The sequence below is a fragment of the Eptatretus burgeri genome, chromosome 13 (assembly GCF_056783735.1).
Source record: "Eptatretus burgeri isolate ZD-2024b chromosome 13, Ebu_testis_v1, whole genome shotgun sequence".
In the NCBI taxonomy this organism is placed as follows: Eukaryota; Metazoa; Chordata; class Myxini; order Myxiniformes; family Myxinidae; genus Eptatretus; species Eptatretus burgeri.
The window spans coordinates 5984416-5998329 of record NC_140973.1 but is presented as its reverse complement, the minus strand read 5'-3'; the positions used below and the strand labels follow the sequence as shown (position 1 = coordinate 5998329).

Genomic DNA, 13914 nt, shown 5'->3' with positions numbered 1-13914 from the left:
AGATTCTAACTCTAATGAATGTGTTTTTCGTCTACAATTGTACCTTCTCTCGTTTTTCTTTCTTTACTTGCTTCGTCTCGTTTTCTCTTTGCCTTATCTCTTGCTTCTTCCATCTTATCACATCACATGGCACATTCCATCTGCTCATTCGAAAGCTGCTGGCACAAGTGGGTAAGATAGTCTTTCCATTCTATTATTTTAGATTTTCTCAATTTCCTCTGGATTGTTCTTTGTGATGTCCATAGGTAACTCCAACTTCTCCAGAAAATTATTTTCCTTCTCCTTGAAACTGTTTTTCATACATCTATCTTTGCGCTTGCTACTTTTCTCTAACTCCTTCCATTCATGATACAGATCAGATATCTTTTTTTTTTTTTTCTATTTGTCAGTCATTATTATTAGTTTCATACATTCATCTTCTCCTTTGTCTGCTGAAGTACTTTTTCCAATTATCAATTTCAAGCCGAAATTAAATTTCCAGACTTCACGCAGTCCACTAGCAGTTTTAGCCGCTGCAGCTTTAATCGTTCCGGTCTGCTGTAACTCAAGTAAGAATCTGCGTAGGACATGAGAGTTCTTTGGTAGTTTACTATATCCGAATTTATCCAACGTCTGGTGAACAAGGTAAAAGTTCCTGTTTGAAGCACTGACTGCACTAGAACTGGGCTTTGAAGTTGATGCATTTTCCGCGACCATTTCTGGTTGTTCTGGATGACTGTGAACAATAGACCCATTACTGCGCTCTCCAAGATCAGTTTCCACGTTTTCAAGCCGAGGTTTGTTTTTGGAACCTTTTGGACGTCCTTGTTTTGTTGTAGCTGCTGCCATGGTCAACTATTCTGCAAATATACACAGGGAAATATTTTGTAAATAATAATTTCTTTGATCCTCGAGGATGCATTTTTGCTGTAGCTGCTGCTATATGTTCATAGTCGTCTATTCTGCAAGGAAAAAGCATTAGTGTAACAAAAATCACAGACCGGCCAAAACTCGCAAATTTCACGAAAAATCCATGTTTTACAAAATGGCAGCCCTTGGTCAAACATGTCAGGAAAATTCAGAAACTTTTTGGAGAAGATGAAACGCTTATATAGAGTTGACAGGCACATAGTGATATTGGAATTTCAAAAATATGAATGTGTGTGATTGGGGTACGTTATGATATTCGACTAATTTCTGGAAAATTCAAAATGGCGGGAAAATTCTGAAACTTTTTCAGCAAGGTTACCTCACCAAACAATCGATGGACACAGTGACCTTTCAAAATGAAAACTTTTGCAAAACGGAACGCCCTAATCGCCATGGCTTGCAAATGAACAAACATCGAAGTTGAGAAACCATCTTTACATATATTTCAGCAAAAACACAAAGGAAATGGAAAGGTAAGAGAATTGTTAAACGTGTGTGTTACATTATGATCAGGCATTCAATGATATGAATTTGTTTGTTTATTCGTATGCAGCCTGTGGCTGCTGGTTGTCATTTTCTGGAAGCACATCTGTGCCGCTGATGCAGTGCCCCTGTTGCCAGTCACGTGGTACTCATTTTGCTGACCTCGGAAGGATGACAGGCTGAGTTGACCCGCATGGTGTTAATCCAACGGCGCAACAGTGTCTTGAACTCGCAACCCTAGGATCTTGAGCCAACATTAGGGTTGATATGAGTAAGGAAAGTGGAAAATGAAAAAAATATATATTGAAGTGCTTTATCATGCAGATCCCATTGTGGCCTGTTGCAAGTCCAAGGATTTTTGAGCAGGCCAAAACGGCAGATTAAGACCCCATGAGGTGACAGCAAGCTGACCAGGATGACGTGCCGCTATCTTGGTAAGGCTTTGATTGTTATCTTATGATGAGTATCTCCAAAATGGGTGTTTTAAATTGACCCTAATACCCAGTTTTCATTCATGCACTCCCTTGGAGTTCCCGTAGTATGCATGCAAAGTTTTAGGCCGCTAGGTTTCATGGTTTTGGAGTTATTGAGGAGAAACGCACTGACATTTATTATTATAGATCAGTCTCCTTTCTTTAATTATGAGCAACATCTTTCCACCTTCTTGCCTTCACGCGCACTCGGAACAACTACCAGTTTCGGAACGTGTTTGACCGGCCTTTGTGAAATACTTAATTGGTGGGGGTCTTGGACTTTCAGCATTTGTGGGATCTCCTTTGCCTGGTGTTGGTTTGACGATTGGGGTGGTGGGCTTGGCATCCGAGGATCCTGAGTTCAAATCCCGCTTGACTGTTAAATTAATACCAGGTGGGTTTGATTCTGCCTGTCATCCTTCCGAGGTCGGCAAAATGAGTACCAGCTTGCTGGTGTACTGTGTCGGAGTGGCGACCCGTCCAGGATTGTGTCTAATAGCCAAGGAGAATGCTTCGGCAGCACCAACGCTCTGCACAGAGTATGGTCCCAATCTCCTCCTCCTCCTCACATGTAGTAAAATTCTCCCTTTTCAGATGGAAAGTGGTTTGAATCTACCTTTGCCATTGCATATCTGTGAAGCGAAGTGAATCATCCACGAGGCGTTCACAATGATGATCAATAAATGGGAAAAAAAATTTTTTGATCACGACCCCTGAAGTACGACCCCTGAAGTACGTATGGTGGTTTTGTTTCCCATGCAGCGGGCAGGCAGCACGGTCTTTGTTCCAGAATTTTGCTCCGTCTGTTATGATGTTTCATTGGCAGAACATCTTGCAGGAATCTGTGTGTAGTTGACAGGCAGGAGAATGGCCCTACCCTTGACTGCAAATGGGCAGGTGGTGTTGCTGACTTTCACTGAATGTATTCGTTAAAATGATGCGATGTCACTTAAATGCAGAGATCTCATTGCTATATTCAGTGCATTCTTTATCTCATTACCTCCACCACCTAAGGTGGAAAGAGGTCATGTTTTCATGCCTGTCTCTGTCTCTTTGTTTAAGTGCGGGATATCTCAAAAATTTTGGACGGATTTGGATGAAATTTAGTGTGTGTGTGTGTGTGTGTGTGTGTGTGTGTGTGTGTGTGTGTGTGTGTGTGTGTGTGTGTGTGTGACGACAAGGAAGAATTGATTAGATTTTGGTGAAGGTCCGAATCCGACTAGAATTTTTAAAACTGATTCTTCACCATTGAGAGATGGTGCCAAAAACGATATATAGCACTATCTCAAAAGGTTGTGGACGGATTCGGATGAAACTTGGTGGACACGTTAGGTGTGTGATGATTAATTGATTCAATTTTGGTGAAGGTCCGGATCTGATCTTTCTTGTTTTTTTTTTTTTTTCAGTGATTCTACACCATTGAGAGATTGGGCTAAAAACAATTTAGTGCTGTGCAGCATGATGTTCCAAAAAATGTCATGGACCCGATATGTTCTCGTTGATCAGGCATTGTGTGGCCGAGGTACATGCTCTACCAAGTGCCCTTCTATTTTTAAATGTTTCTGCCATTGCTGTTCTCAAACTTTGTTGTAGCCTTTACCCACCCCATCTATCCAACACGTACAAGGTCTGCCTCTTCCTTTTCATCCCTCAACCATACCCAGTGTGGTTTCTTTCACTCGACTCTCCTTTTCTGCACACATGATGTCCAAAGTGTAACTGTTTGTGTTTTATCGGTGCTCCTTATGTACATTTATTTGTTCTTTTTGCAGTCCATAGAATTTTTCACGTGAAGCGTTGGAGGCCCACATATGGACAATATATGAATCTATTTTTAATTGAAGGATGAGGGGGATATTTTAGGTATTTCCTGTTGCAAAAAAAAAATTAGTTGTGCACCGTCCAGAGTGCAGTTAATGCTGCTGTAAATTCTGGGTTCGTGTGTGAACTCGTGGTTGGTGATTGCAAATCGTTCAAATGTAAAGGTTTTGTGGAACTGGTGCCTCGGAGGCCAGCAATCCGAGTCGATGGTCACCCACCACCAGTCGGCGCTGTGAGTCTGCTTCCTGCACAGTTTCTCTTGTCGCTATGTCGGTACGCAAATTGTTTCCTTTTTGTCCGCCAAGAATCTTTTTTTTTAAACAAACAATGGATACAATTGTGACGTCAGACCAAACACGATAATTAAAAAAAAAAAAAAATTTGGTCGTTATGTAAATATGATAAATGAGGTCAGGAGCAATCGACATTCAAATATGATTCATAGAATGTTTGACCCTCACCAATACAGACCCCTTCCCCTTTACACTCACACTCTCACACTCTCACCTCGACCCCTTTGCTTTTCTCAATTTTCTCCCCCTGTGATGCACAATAGGCTGGTCCTGATTTGCAGGTTAAGTATAAAATGCTAAAGCTGGCACTCTTTAATATAATCATGTCAAAGTTCATCCATTTTGAACCATATTTAACAGCTTCTCAATGAGGTTGAAGTTCTGCACTGTAGGGGCCTCGTACCGGTGGCTTGGTGTGGTTCAACACTTGTACATCGATATAGTTTCCTTTTTTTATTTAATTTTTTTTCCCCCCTCTTGGTGAGGAGGCTTCTATCGTCGTACAGATGTAGGAATTGTTTGTTCTTCTTTCTTTGTTGTGATGGTGTTATCCTCCTCAATGATGTCCACACACCTTTCAGAATTGCCCTTTACCACATTTCAGTCTGTTACTGCTCTGGGCTCTCATTACTCGGGGTCAGAATCCAGAAAACCAGCTGGAATTGAGATACCTGAAGTCATCCATTGTGTTCTGTGTGACTGTCTTCAATTTCCACGTCCTCAGACTTCCTGATATTCAAGTGGATTTCCGATGGAGGTTTATTCATGCCTTCCTTTTTATTTAGTGCTTTTACCATTGGTTGTTTAGAATCTGTGGATACATATTTATGAAAGAATACCAAACCAATGATCTCCTCATTGGGATACCATAGATATCCAGGAAATTTAGAACAGGTAGATTTTGAAAGGACATAATTCACCTTCTTATGCTTAACAACATGTTGTGGGAAGTTAAGGTCATTGTGAGGAGCAGAGATGACATTGGCGAGCAGCAGTGAACCATGGCCTAAGGTAGATTAAAACAACTAAAGATTCATGTGTTCTTCATCAGGGCCAGTGAGCTTAAACCGTCTCCGAAACATCCAGATATTGAGGGGATATAATTCCTTGGACATCCATCTTGCGTGATGATGGACTCCGGGTGCTATAAATCGCATTCCATGAGGGGTGATGTCATCAACAAAGGTTTACCATATTCAGCATGTGCAGATATGATGTGAACCGCAAGGTTAAACAAAAACTTCATTGAACAATTAATATTGATAAAATTTGGTGTGTATTTATTTATTTAAACTACTGTTGACAGGATGACCAAGATACTCGCTCACCTCTGAGTTTGAATCCAGACCCAGCTATAAACTGTTGTCCCGGTGTTTCTCAGGCAGGGGATTCATCAATGTGTGTGCCGACCCTCAGATGGACGTTAAACAGGCGTCCGGTCAGCCGGAATTGGTTGGTGGATGTTGATCCCACGGTGTCCTTCGTGAGGAGTAGGCGAGCTATCGCTGGCTCCCTGCACAAATTACAAATTCCTGGCCAAACTACTTGGTCAAACGTCGTGCCTGGCCAGCTGTTTGTGAAGACTTGGGCCATCCTTCCCCCAGCCAACCCCACAAGAAGGTGGGAATGATTGTGCCCATAAATAAAGTGAACTGCTTGATTGGGTTGTGAATTGGTTTTGAACATAAAACGACCCAAATGAAAGAAAAGCAGTTTGAGCAAAGGGTCCACCGTTTAGTACCTAACAAGTTTTGGTGACCTCACTTGTTGGGTGTTTCATGTGGATCTTTGTGAGGTTTTTTATATATATATATATATATATATATATATATATATACATATACATATACATATACATATACATATACATATACATATACATATACATATACATATACATATACATACTGGTGGAAGAGAGAACACAGAACAGACCGCAACTTAACAAACAAGATGGAAAGGGGGGAAACGGAAACAGCAAGGTGGAGTAAGAATGAGGTCAAAGGGAGGGGGAGGAAGACACAGGGTGAACAATCTGGATACAAGCTCAACCAGAGGAAGAAGAGGACTGAAGAGACATCATGGAACAAGTTGCTGTCTCTTTTTGTTTGTTTTGATTTCTTTGTATTCCTGAATTTCACTGGATGGAATGAGTTGAAAACCGGTGGTTGTACCCGGCATGTTCACAGGAAGGTTTCAGTTGGTTAAGAATTGTACCCTGTGGTTAAAGGGGGGGGTGGGGGAAGAGACATTCCAAGGTTCTCTCTGTACATACAGTAATGTATAGCATAGTGTGGCTCCTGCTGTGAGCAGGTGTTACCTGGTCATACTAAAATGTTGTGCACCAATTCTGGGGGAAGAATTGTATCCATAAAGGCAGGTTCTTTGTTGGTGGAACAAATATCGAAAAGAGGGTGAGGGATAGGGGAGAGAACCTGGAAAGGAAGGTGTATGCTTGGGGAGAGTTAATGAGGGTAGACAAGATCATGGGGGTGGGGTGACCTGAGGTGTTGGTGAACAGCCATCTTGAATCCCTGGAGGGAATGAGATTCAATCGATTGAGAAGGTTGCGGAGATGAACGAATGAGGAGATGAACAGTGATTTCTGGATGTTTGGAGTTTCACCACAAGTGGGATAAGGCAGAGACTGTATCATGCAGAAACAAGGAAAGGGCAGAGGGTGCAAGACCAGAAAGGAGGTGGTAGAAGATAGACATCACAGAAGTGTTTGGGATGTGAGAGAAACTGGCTCAGAGATTCGGTATTGTCATCAGAGATTCCCATGATCTTGTGGGTCTTGGTTCCAATGGCATCAAGAAGTGTGAGGCAGGGGCACCATTCTGAAGGGGGAGCAGTCAGTACTCCATTGAACTGCAGATGAAGGCATTGTAAGCTGATAAAAATTCAAACTTGCCAAGGAAAGACTTTGCTTGATGGAGAATGGTTCTATCAAGGTCTGCAGAAAGGAAAGAGGCTGCTACCTGCCTATCTGAAGAATAAGATATCTGCTTGAGTGGATTCAGCAGACATGAGCTGGATTTTTCTAGAGAATTTGTAAGATTGTTGAAGATGAGGAACAAGACTGGGCTCAAAGACACTACTTTAGGGCACTCTAGCCTTGACTGGGAGAGGAGATTGGAGGATCCTGCTGAGAGTGGAGGAAGTCTGTCAGCCATGAGAGGAGTTATCCTTGGATGCTGTTGGTGGGGTTTGGAGAGCAAGGTGGGTTTCCAGACTGTATCAACAGCTCGAGATATATGTCCAGAAAGACAGCTCTGATCTGAAGTCTAAGATTGAGGGCCTCCGTCCATTGGTGGGAGACTAGACACCATGACCAGGAGCAGTGATTTGGGTCTGAATCTGAATTGATGATTTGAGATTAGGCCATAAACCTAACCGTGATGATAAATCCCATGACCACATATCTTTTTTAATTACAATCTTTTGTTTTTGTTCAGTTCACTTGGCTGCGTCTGGATGGGTTTTGGGGGTGGAGGAGTAGCAGTCAAAACCCGAATCCTATCCAAGTTCCTCCTGATGACTCCAATTCAGTATTTGGTCTTTCCTTTGATTGGGGGTGGTCAATTTAGTGTTTAGATTGATAACATCTCATCCTGTGTTCCCCCTCACGGTAACGCTGGGTCAAGGGTGTCATGGTGGCAGAAAACCTTTCAATTGGCCATTCATGGAACTTGGGGGTTGTGGCTCCATGGTTAAGTCTACCAACTTGGGTAATAGCCCCATCCCTGGGGGGCCAATTAATACACTAATTAGCATGGGCTTATAGAACCCTCATTATCAGTATGCCTTTGGCAACCTCTATAAGTGCTCGTAGTTATCAGATCAAGACAATCCCCTCAATTTAATTCCTTCCAGGGAACACCCAACAAATCTAAATGTTTCAATGATCATGGCAGGATGTGAGGTGAGGCAGCTATGTCCTCTTATGAAATATAACCAGGTTTGTTCTCACTCATATCATCATCACACCATTTGAAAGCTTTTATCCCTGATCAGGGGTCAGCTTTTTGCAGGCTCCAATCATGGTACCCTTTCTTGTGGCAATGTTTTTACAGCCAGATACCCTTCCTGACGCCAACGTTTTCTTCGCCTTCGACCCTGCAGGGATAATTTCCAGGATACTGGTGCTCATTTCACCAACCTTCGGAAGGATAACAGGCTGTCAACCCCTCTGATGCTCACTCAGCGGCCAGCAGGGCTTGAACACAGGATCCCAAGCCACCACCTTAACCACTAAGCCACACCAGGCTCATAGGTTTGTTCTCACTGGATAGAACAAATGGAACGAACCTCCTTAAACTTGGGGACAAAGAAACAGACAGGTAGTTGTTCACAATAAATAACTTAAACAGGCAGAGATGGATCTAAATACTCGGGTTGCACGTGGGGCCGGGTTGGATTTTTGGATATCGTGTCTTTGTAGGGTGGTGGTGGTGGTGCGTTGTGGATTATCATCTTCCTCGGCTGTCTGAGGTGTGGGCACAGCAAGCAATGCAAGTGTGGAGTCAGTCCAGCTTGAAGGTGAGTGAGATCTAAGGCAGAGAGAGGAACAATAACAGCTGCTGTCATTTTCATTAACTCACTGGCACATCCCTTCACCCTGAGTGTGTGCTGGCGCATGTGGGCAGGGTGCCCAACCAATTGTGCAGCTCCATGCACCCAGTAGCAGTCGATCGTCCCCCACGGCCAGGCCCACTGGTAGTAGCGCCTTGCGTATTGGCATGGTTCCCCACTAATCGAGTGGGTGCGTGGGACCCGCTGTGGAGCCAATCACAATTCCCATTTAGTGGCCTTGCCACAGAGGCTCTACGCCGCCGCCATGACACCTTTCACCTGAGCCAGCAGGATACGACGTTCTTTCCGAACTGCCCACTACATTTGACAACACCATCCCCCCAGCAGTGGTACGAAGGATAATGCATTAAATATTGACCTGAACACAGAAGAAGAAAGTTACTTCCTTACCGTGACGGTAAAACGGGCTGTGGCCTTATTTGACTCTCTTTAACCTTCCCCATGAAGCTATCAGCGTTGGTGACACAATGGATGACATCCAAGGAAGCACAACTTTGCACAGAATTCCAATGCAATGGCAAGTCTTGGAGGCCAGCTTGCAGATGACTGGCCCATGAGAAGTCATGACAAATTTGAAGGCTACGTAGCTGCACAGACCGCACGTTCACCACAAAATAACCACAGAAGATTTTTTGAAGGCTTAGACGAGTGATATTTTTCGTGAGACTGCCAGCATTTAATTTTTCCTATCTCAAGAGAGTTCATTTTTCTATTTTTCAAACGACTCAAGATCTGAAGCCAAGGAGGCAGCTGTGACCTGCCTGTCTGTCATTGGGATGAGGAACTGCTCAAGACGAAGTGAAATTATTTGCAAAGTGATGTGGAAGACTTTTCAGAAAGGTCGTGAAGTCGACGTCCCGTAAGCAAGAAGGAGGATAGGTTTGAGGACGCTGGTGAAGGAAACAAGTCTCCAAGGGAAGTGCACGAGAAAGAATGCCATCCAGGTGAACGTGTTATTTGTGTTCACTGCAGAAACCCACGATGCACTAAAGATGACCTCGAGTTCGATAGGCAGAAGGTTCAGTGAGCAGAGTTGGACACTTGACAGGCAAATGCTCAATCTGTACAGCGAGACCCCCGACCTTTTTGCCTTGAGATTCAGGGCTCCCGTCCATCCACCGCCGTGTTGGCGAGAGCATGTTGGAGGTGATTTATCATTGAAGGAATGCTGTGGATAAAAAGAGATTTGTGATAACCTGGAGTGAGAGGTTAAGGGGACTGCCAGGACATCAATGCCTTCCTGCGTGCATCGCACAACGACCTTTGCAACGTGGGGTGTTCAAGAGGTTCCACAAATGACGTCCTCGAAATTTGCCAAGACTCACCAAAAAAACGTTTACCAAGGTGTATATTATTAATTTACGAAGGTGCAAGTTATCCTGCTATCCGGTGCAGCCTATGGCTGCTGGTTGCATCCTTTTCTGGGAGCACAGCTGTGCCGCTGATGCATTGCCCTCTATTACCAGTACGCTGGTACTCATTTCACCAACCTTGGAAGGATGACAGGCTCAGTCAACCCCCCCTCACCCCTGGTGTTAATTCAACAACCAACAGGGGGCTCAAACTCAGCACCTTAAGATCCGAAGCCAGCCACCCTAACTGCTAAGCCAACACCAGGCTGTATACAAGTTAAACCGTCTGGATTATTGCAAGTAATTCGTTCATAGAACTTTTTACACCCCCTCCAATTGTTACATTTTATGTAATTAAAAAAAAAAAAATTCTGCTGCTCACAAAGTTCGACTTCTGGCACAGGTTCGATAAGTAAAGTAGCCCTTTCCAGTTTCATGTATTTCCTTGAATTCACATTGAGGTGAGTGCGGTAAACAGGTGCTGCAGGAAGTAGATTAGAGTTCATATTCTCAAATAAGCCTGCAGGTGAGAGAGAACCGATAAGGTTGTGGTTTCGCTGCTGGTCCAAATAGTCAGCAAGGTTGTACAACCAAAATAACTAACAAAACGAATCTTGTTCGATGCTGGGGTGGTGATGAAATTACAATTTACCTCTACTTGTATACTGGATACATAATTGTGCACAAGGACAAAGTCGGAAGTATCGACATTATGCACAATCTGACTGTATCATCATCGCATTATGAGGCTCCAAAGCCAGTATGGTTGAAACACCATTGTTCTTGCTGGGTTTCTTGCTCAAGGAGAGGCTGATGCCTTCCTACCTGCTTGGGTAGTTCCCTCTTCAGCCCTCAGAAGCACCGTCACAAAGGTACAGCCTGCCAGAGTCTGTCCAGGTGGTTCCTCCTAGTACATCCTTAATAGGTGCCCAGGCAAGACTGACCCCAAGGGTCTGAAGTTGTCTCCAACACCTCCTTTGGAGTCCAAGCCACTGAGCATGAGATGGTAGCTCAGGCTACAGCCAAACGGGTGTGGACCACCAGCATGGTCGGCCAACAAATTCCCTGTGGGGCCCATCTCAGCTCAAATCACTCCCGAGGCTGGTCTAACATTCTCCCTCCCTTCTCCTGCCCCCAACCTCCATGGTCCAAATCTCGCCTGGGAATAACATTCCCCACAGGCCATTCCTTCAACAATTTGGGATGCTCAGATGCCAAAACAAAGCTGCAGGTAATGGTCCCCTGGGCCAATTCCCTTTTGGATCCACCTGCTCCCATCAGCTGCTTCTGTTCTTGGATAACCTCCTCCCTCAAGCATGAGTGGCTATCTACTCCTTCATGACAGCTCCTAGCCCAAAGCCAGTCATTTGGAGCTTCTGAGCACTTTTTACTAAAACTAGCTCCTGCATGGCCATATGGGACTCTAATCTCAGCACTGCCACACACCGTGCTGGCGCTACCTCACACCTGGCAGGTACTACCTCACACCCATCAGGTACTACCTCGCACCCCACCGGCGCTACCTCACACCTGGCAGGTGCTACCTCACACCCCGCCGGCACTACCTCACATCCGTCAGGTACTACCTCACACCCCGCTGGCGCTACCTTACACACGTCAGGTGCTACCTTGCACCCCGCCGGCGCTACCTCACGCTCCGCCGGCGCTACCTCACGCTCCGCCGGCGCTACCTCACACCCGTCAGGCGCTACCTTCCACCCCACCGGCACGAGTGAGGCAGCATGAGGCTGCCAATGGATGCTCGACACATGCACAGGCCTGTAGCCAATCATAGCCAGTGCAGCAAACAGTCCCCTGCCCACACCCTTTGGAGTCAAAATGGCCCAATCCTGACCTATGCTGTTCATTGTGATCCAATGTCATCTGCACTTACCTGGCCTCACCTGGTTCCAGACATGGGTGAACACAAAAACGTGTCGCCTTGCCTATCCATGAACTATTTTGACAGCATTGAAGAAGTGCACGATACTCAAGTGGTTAAGGCTTTATAAACCAACGACCACCCTCTCCACCGTGGTTGTAACGATGCACGATTCTCTGGCGCTGGAACAAACGAGCAGGGAGGTATTTTTACAACCATTTCATTGAACCATTGTGACATTAACCTGACGTCACAATGGTCTCATTCTCCAGCCTCATCTGCATTGGGCATTATTATCCCCGATTGATGTAGGCATCCCGCATGTAGCGCACTGGCGATAAAATATTCCCAATCTAACGCCACCAAGATTCATCGTACGGAATGGTTGTCACAAACGACTCTGAATCGATCACTTTTCCTCCAAACCCCGATCGAGTGAGCGACATCGAACGTATCGTGTCTCGGATGAAAGCCGTTGTGGCAACGTGTCCAGATCATTTGCCATGATCTCCCTGCGGCGGTGCTCCCTGTGGGAGAGGCTTTGCTTCATTTTTTGATTTTGATGAATTATTGATGATCTCCTGAAATTGATGAATTATTTGTGAAGCTCTGCATCAGAACCAATCATGTCGATCCATCTTTATCTGGGTATGGAAGGTGTGCATTGGGGGGTGGGGGGAACAATAGAATGCGAGCTGGAATTTTGACTTCTTATAATCATTAGCAAGATGTGTGGAGTCAGCTCAGCCTTTTGGGACTGCCACTGGTAACGTGTAACCCAGTGCTACCTGCCGAATTGGTCTGGTTGTCTGTGATTAAACCGACACTCCTCACTGGTGTTGCTAAGTGGGGCGGGTGACCGCGACACCCTTCCAGGACTCAAAACAGCACCTGACAAAGGGTGGATGACCTCCCTTCGGGAGACAACGGCCATCCAGTGCGGGGATGGTGTCTCCTAAAGAAGCACCCAGTGGGGGGAGGGAAATTTGTTTTTCCACTATGCTGAGTTTCCACCTCCTGAACAGGGGTCCAGTGAAGAGGTTTTCTTGGTTCAGGACCAGGTGAAGGTTTTTGCCAGTTTTTCCTCTTTTTAAATAAATAATTTTAAAAAAACACTTGTTTATAAAAAATGAAAATGTTTTGATTTGAATTCCATATCAGTAGCTGCAGACAACTTGCAATTTTTCACCCAAATGAAAATCGAAACGACGATCTCCCCTTTTGATCGCCGGTTGGTTCCAGTCGTGCGAGGTTTCTGCAAGTGGTCATGGTCCTGCGTCTCAGGGCCGTGGAGTGCGACATCCACACTTTTGGATGGAGCTCAGTAGTGATCATCAAATCGTGAATCCTAATCGACCGATCGTTTTCACGTACGTCTTGGTTCATGGATTTTCAAGTTCGCTGCATCTTCACGCACACCTCGTGTGAACGCAGCACATTTGGGAATCATGATTGGTTCTTCTAAATTTGGTGATATTTCATTGTACGATTTTCAGGGTGCCTGACCGGGCATCCAAAATCCAACCGCTTGTAGAATTTGGTTGCCCGACGGTAAAAAATCAGCGTCCTGGGCACCGGGACACCAGTTAACGTCGAGCCCCGCATAAAGTGCGTACCTATTAAGTGTACGAAACATCTTCATTGCTTCATCAGCTTCATGTCACAAAGAACGTATTATAATTAAGGAAAATGAAACCGTACGTCAAGGGTGTGTTTTATAATCGGCGAGTCCAGCGTAAAACGACAAAATATTCTGGACAGATATCGAGGCTCATGGAAGTCGTTCCGATTGTAAAATGTATTCATGTTGTGTAAGGGTTCTCATCTTTTAACGGAGGTGTTTGTAAGGGCTGTAAACGTTGCATCCCATTGTAGTTATTTGAAGTGAAAAGTTCCAGTACCAGTGACAAAAGTGAAACGAGCTCTTTCAGAAACTTCCCCTGTCATGCAGTCACAAAGGAAGTGTCTGTCTCTGTCTGTCTCTGTCTGTCTCTGTCTGTCTCTGTCTGTCTCTGTCTGTCTCTGTCTCTCTCCCTCGCTCTCTCTCTCTCTCTCTCTCTCTCTCTCTCTCTCTCTCTGTCTCTGTCTCTGTCTCTGTCTCTGTC

The 13914-nt window shown here is 44.9% G+C and overlaps 1 long non-coding RNA gene across 1 annotated transcript in view; it reads left to right on the top strand.

Moving 5' to 3' along the window:
- LOC147013732 (uncharacterized) overlaps window positions 1-13914 on the top strand; it is a 74336-nt gene continuing 60422 nt past the window's right edge. The window contains exons 1-2 of the long non-coding RNA XR_015050497.1: window positions 1-1826; window positions 8105-8521. This is a non-coding gene — a long non-coding RNA (uncharacterized LOC147013732). The remainder of the gene's footprint in view (window positions 1827-8104; window positions 8522-13914) is intronic.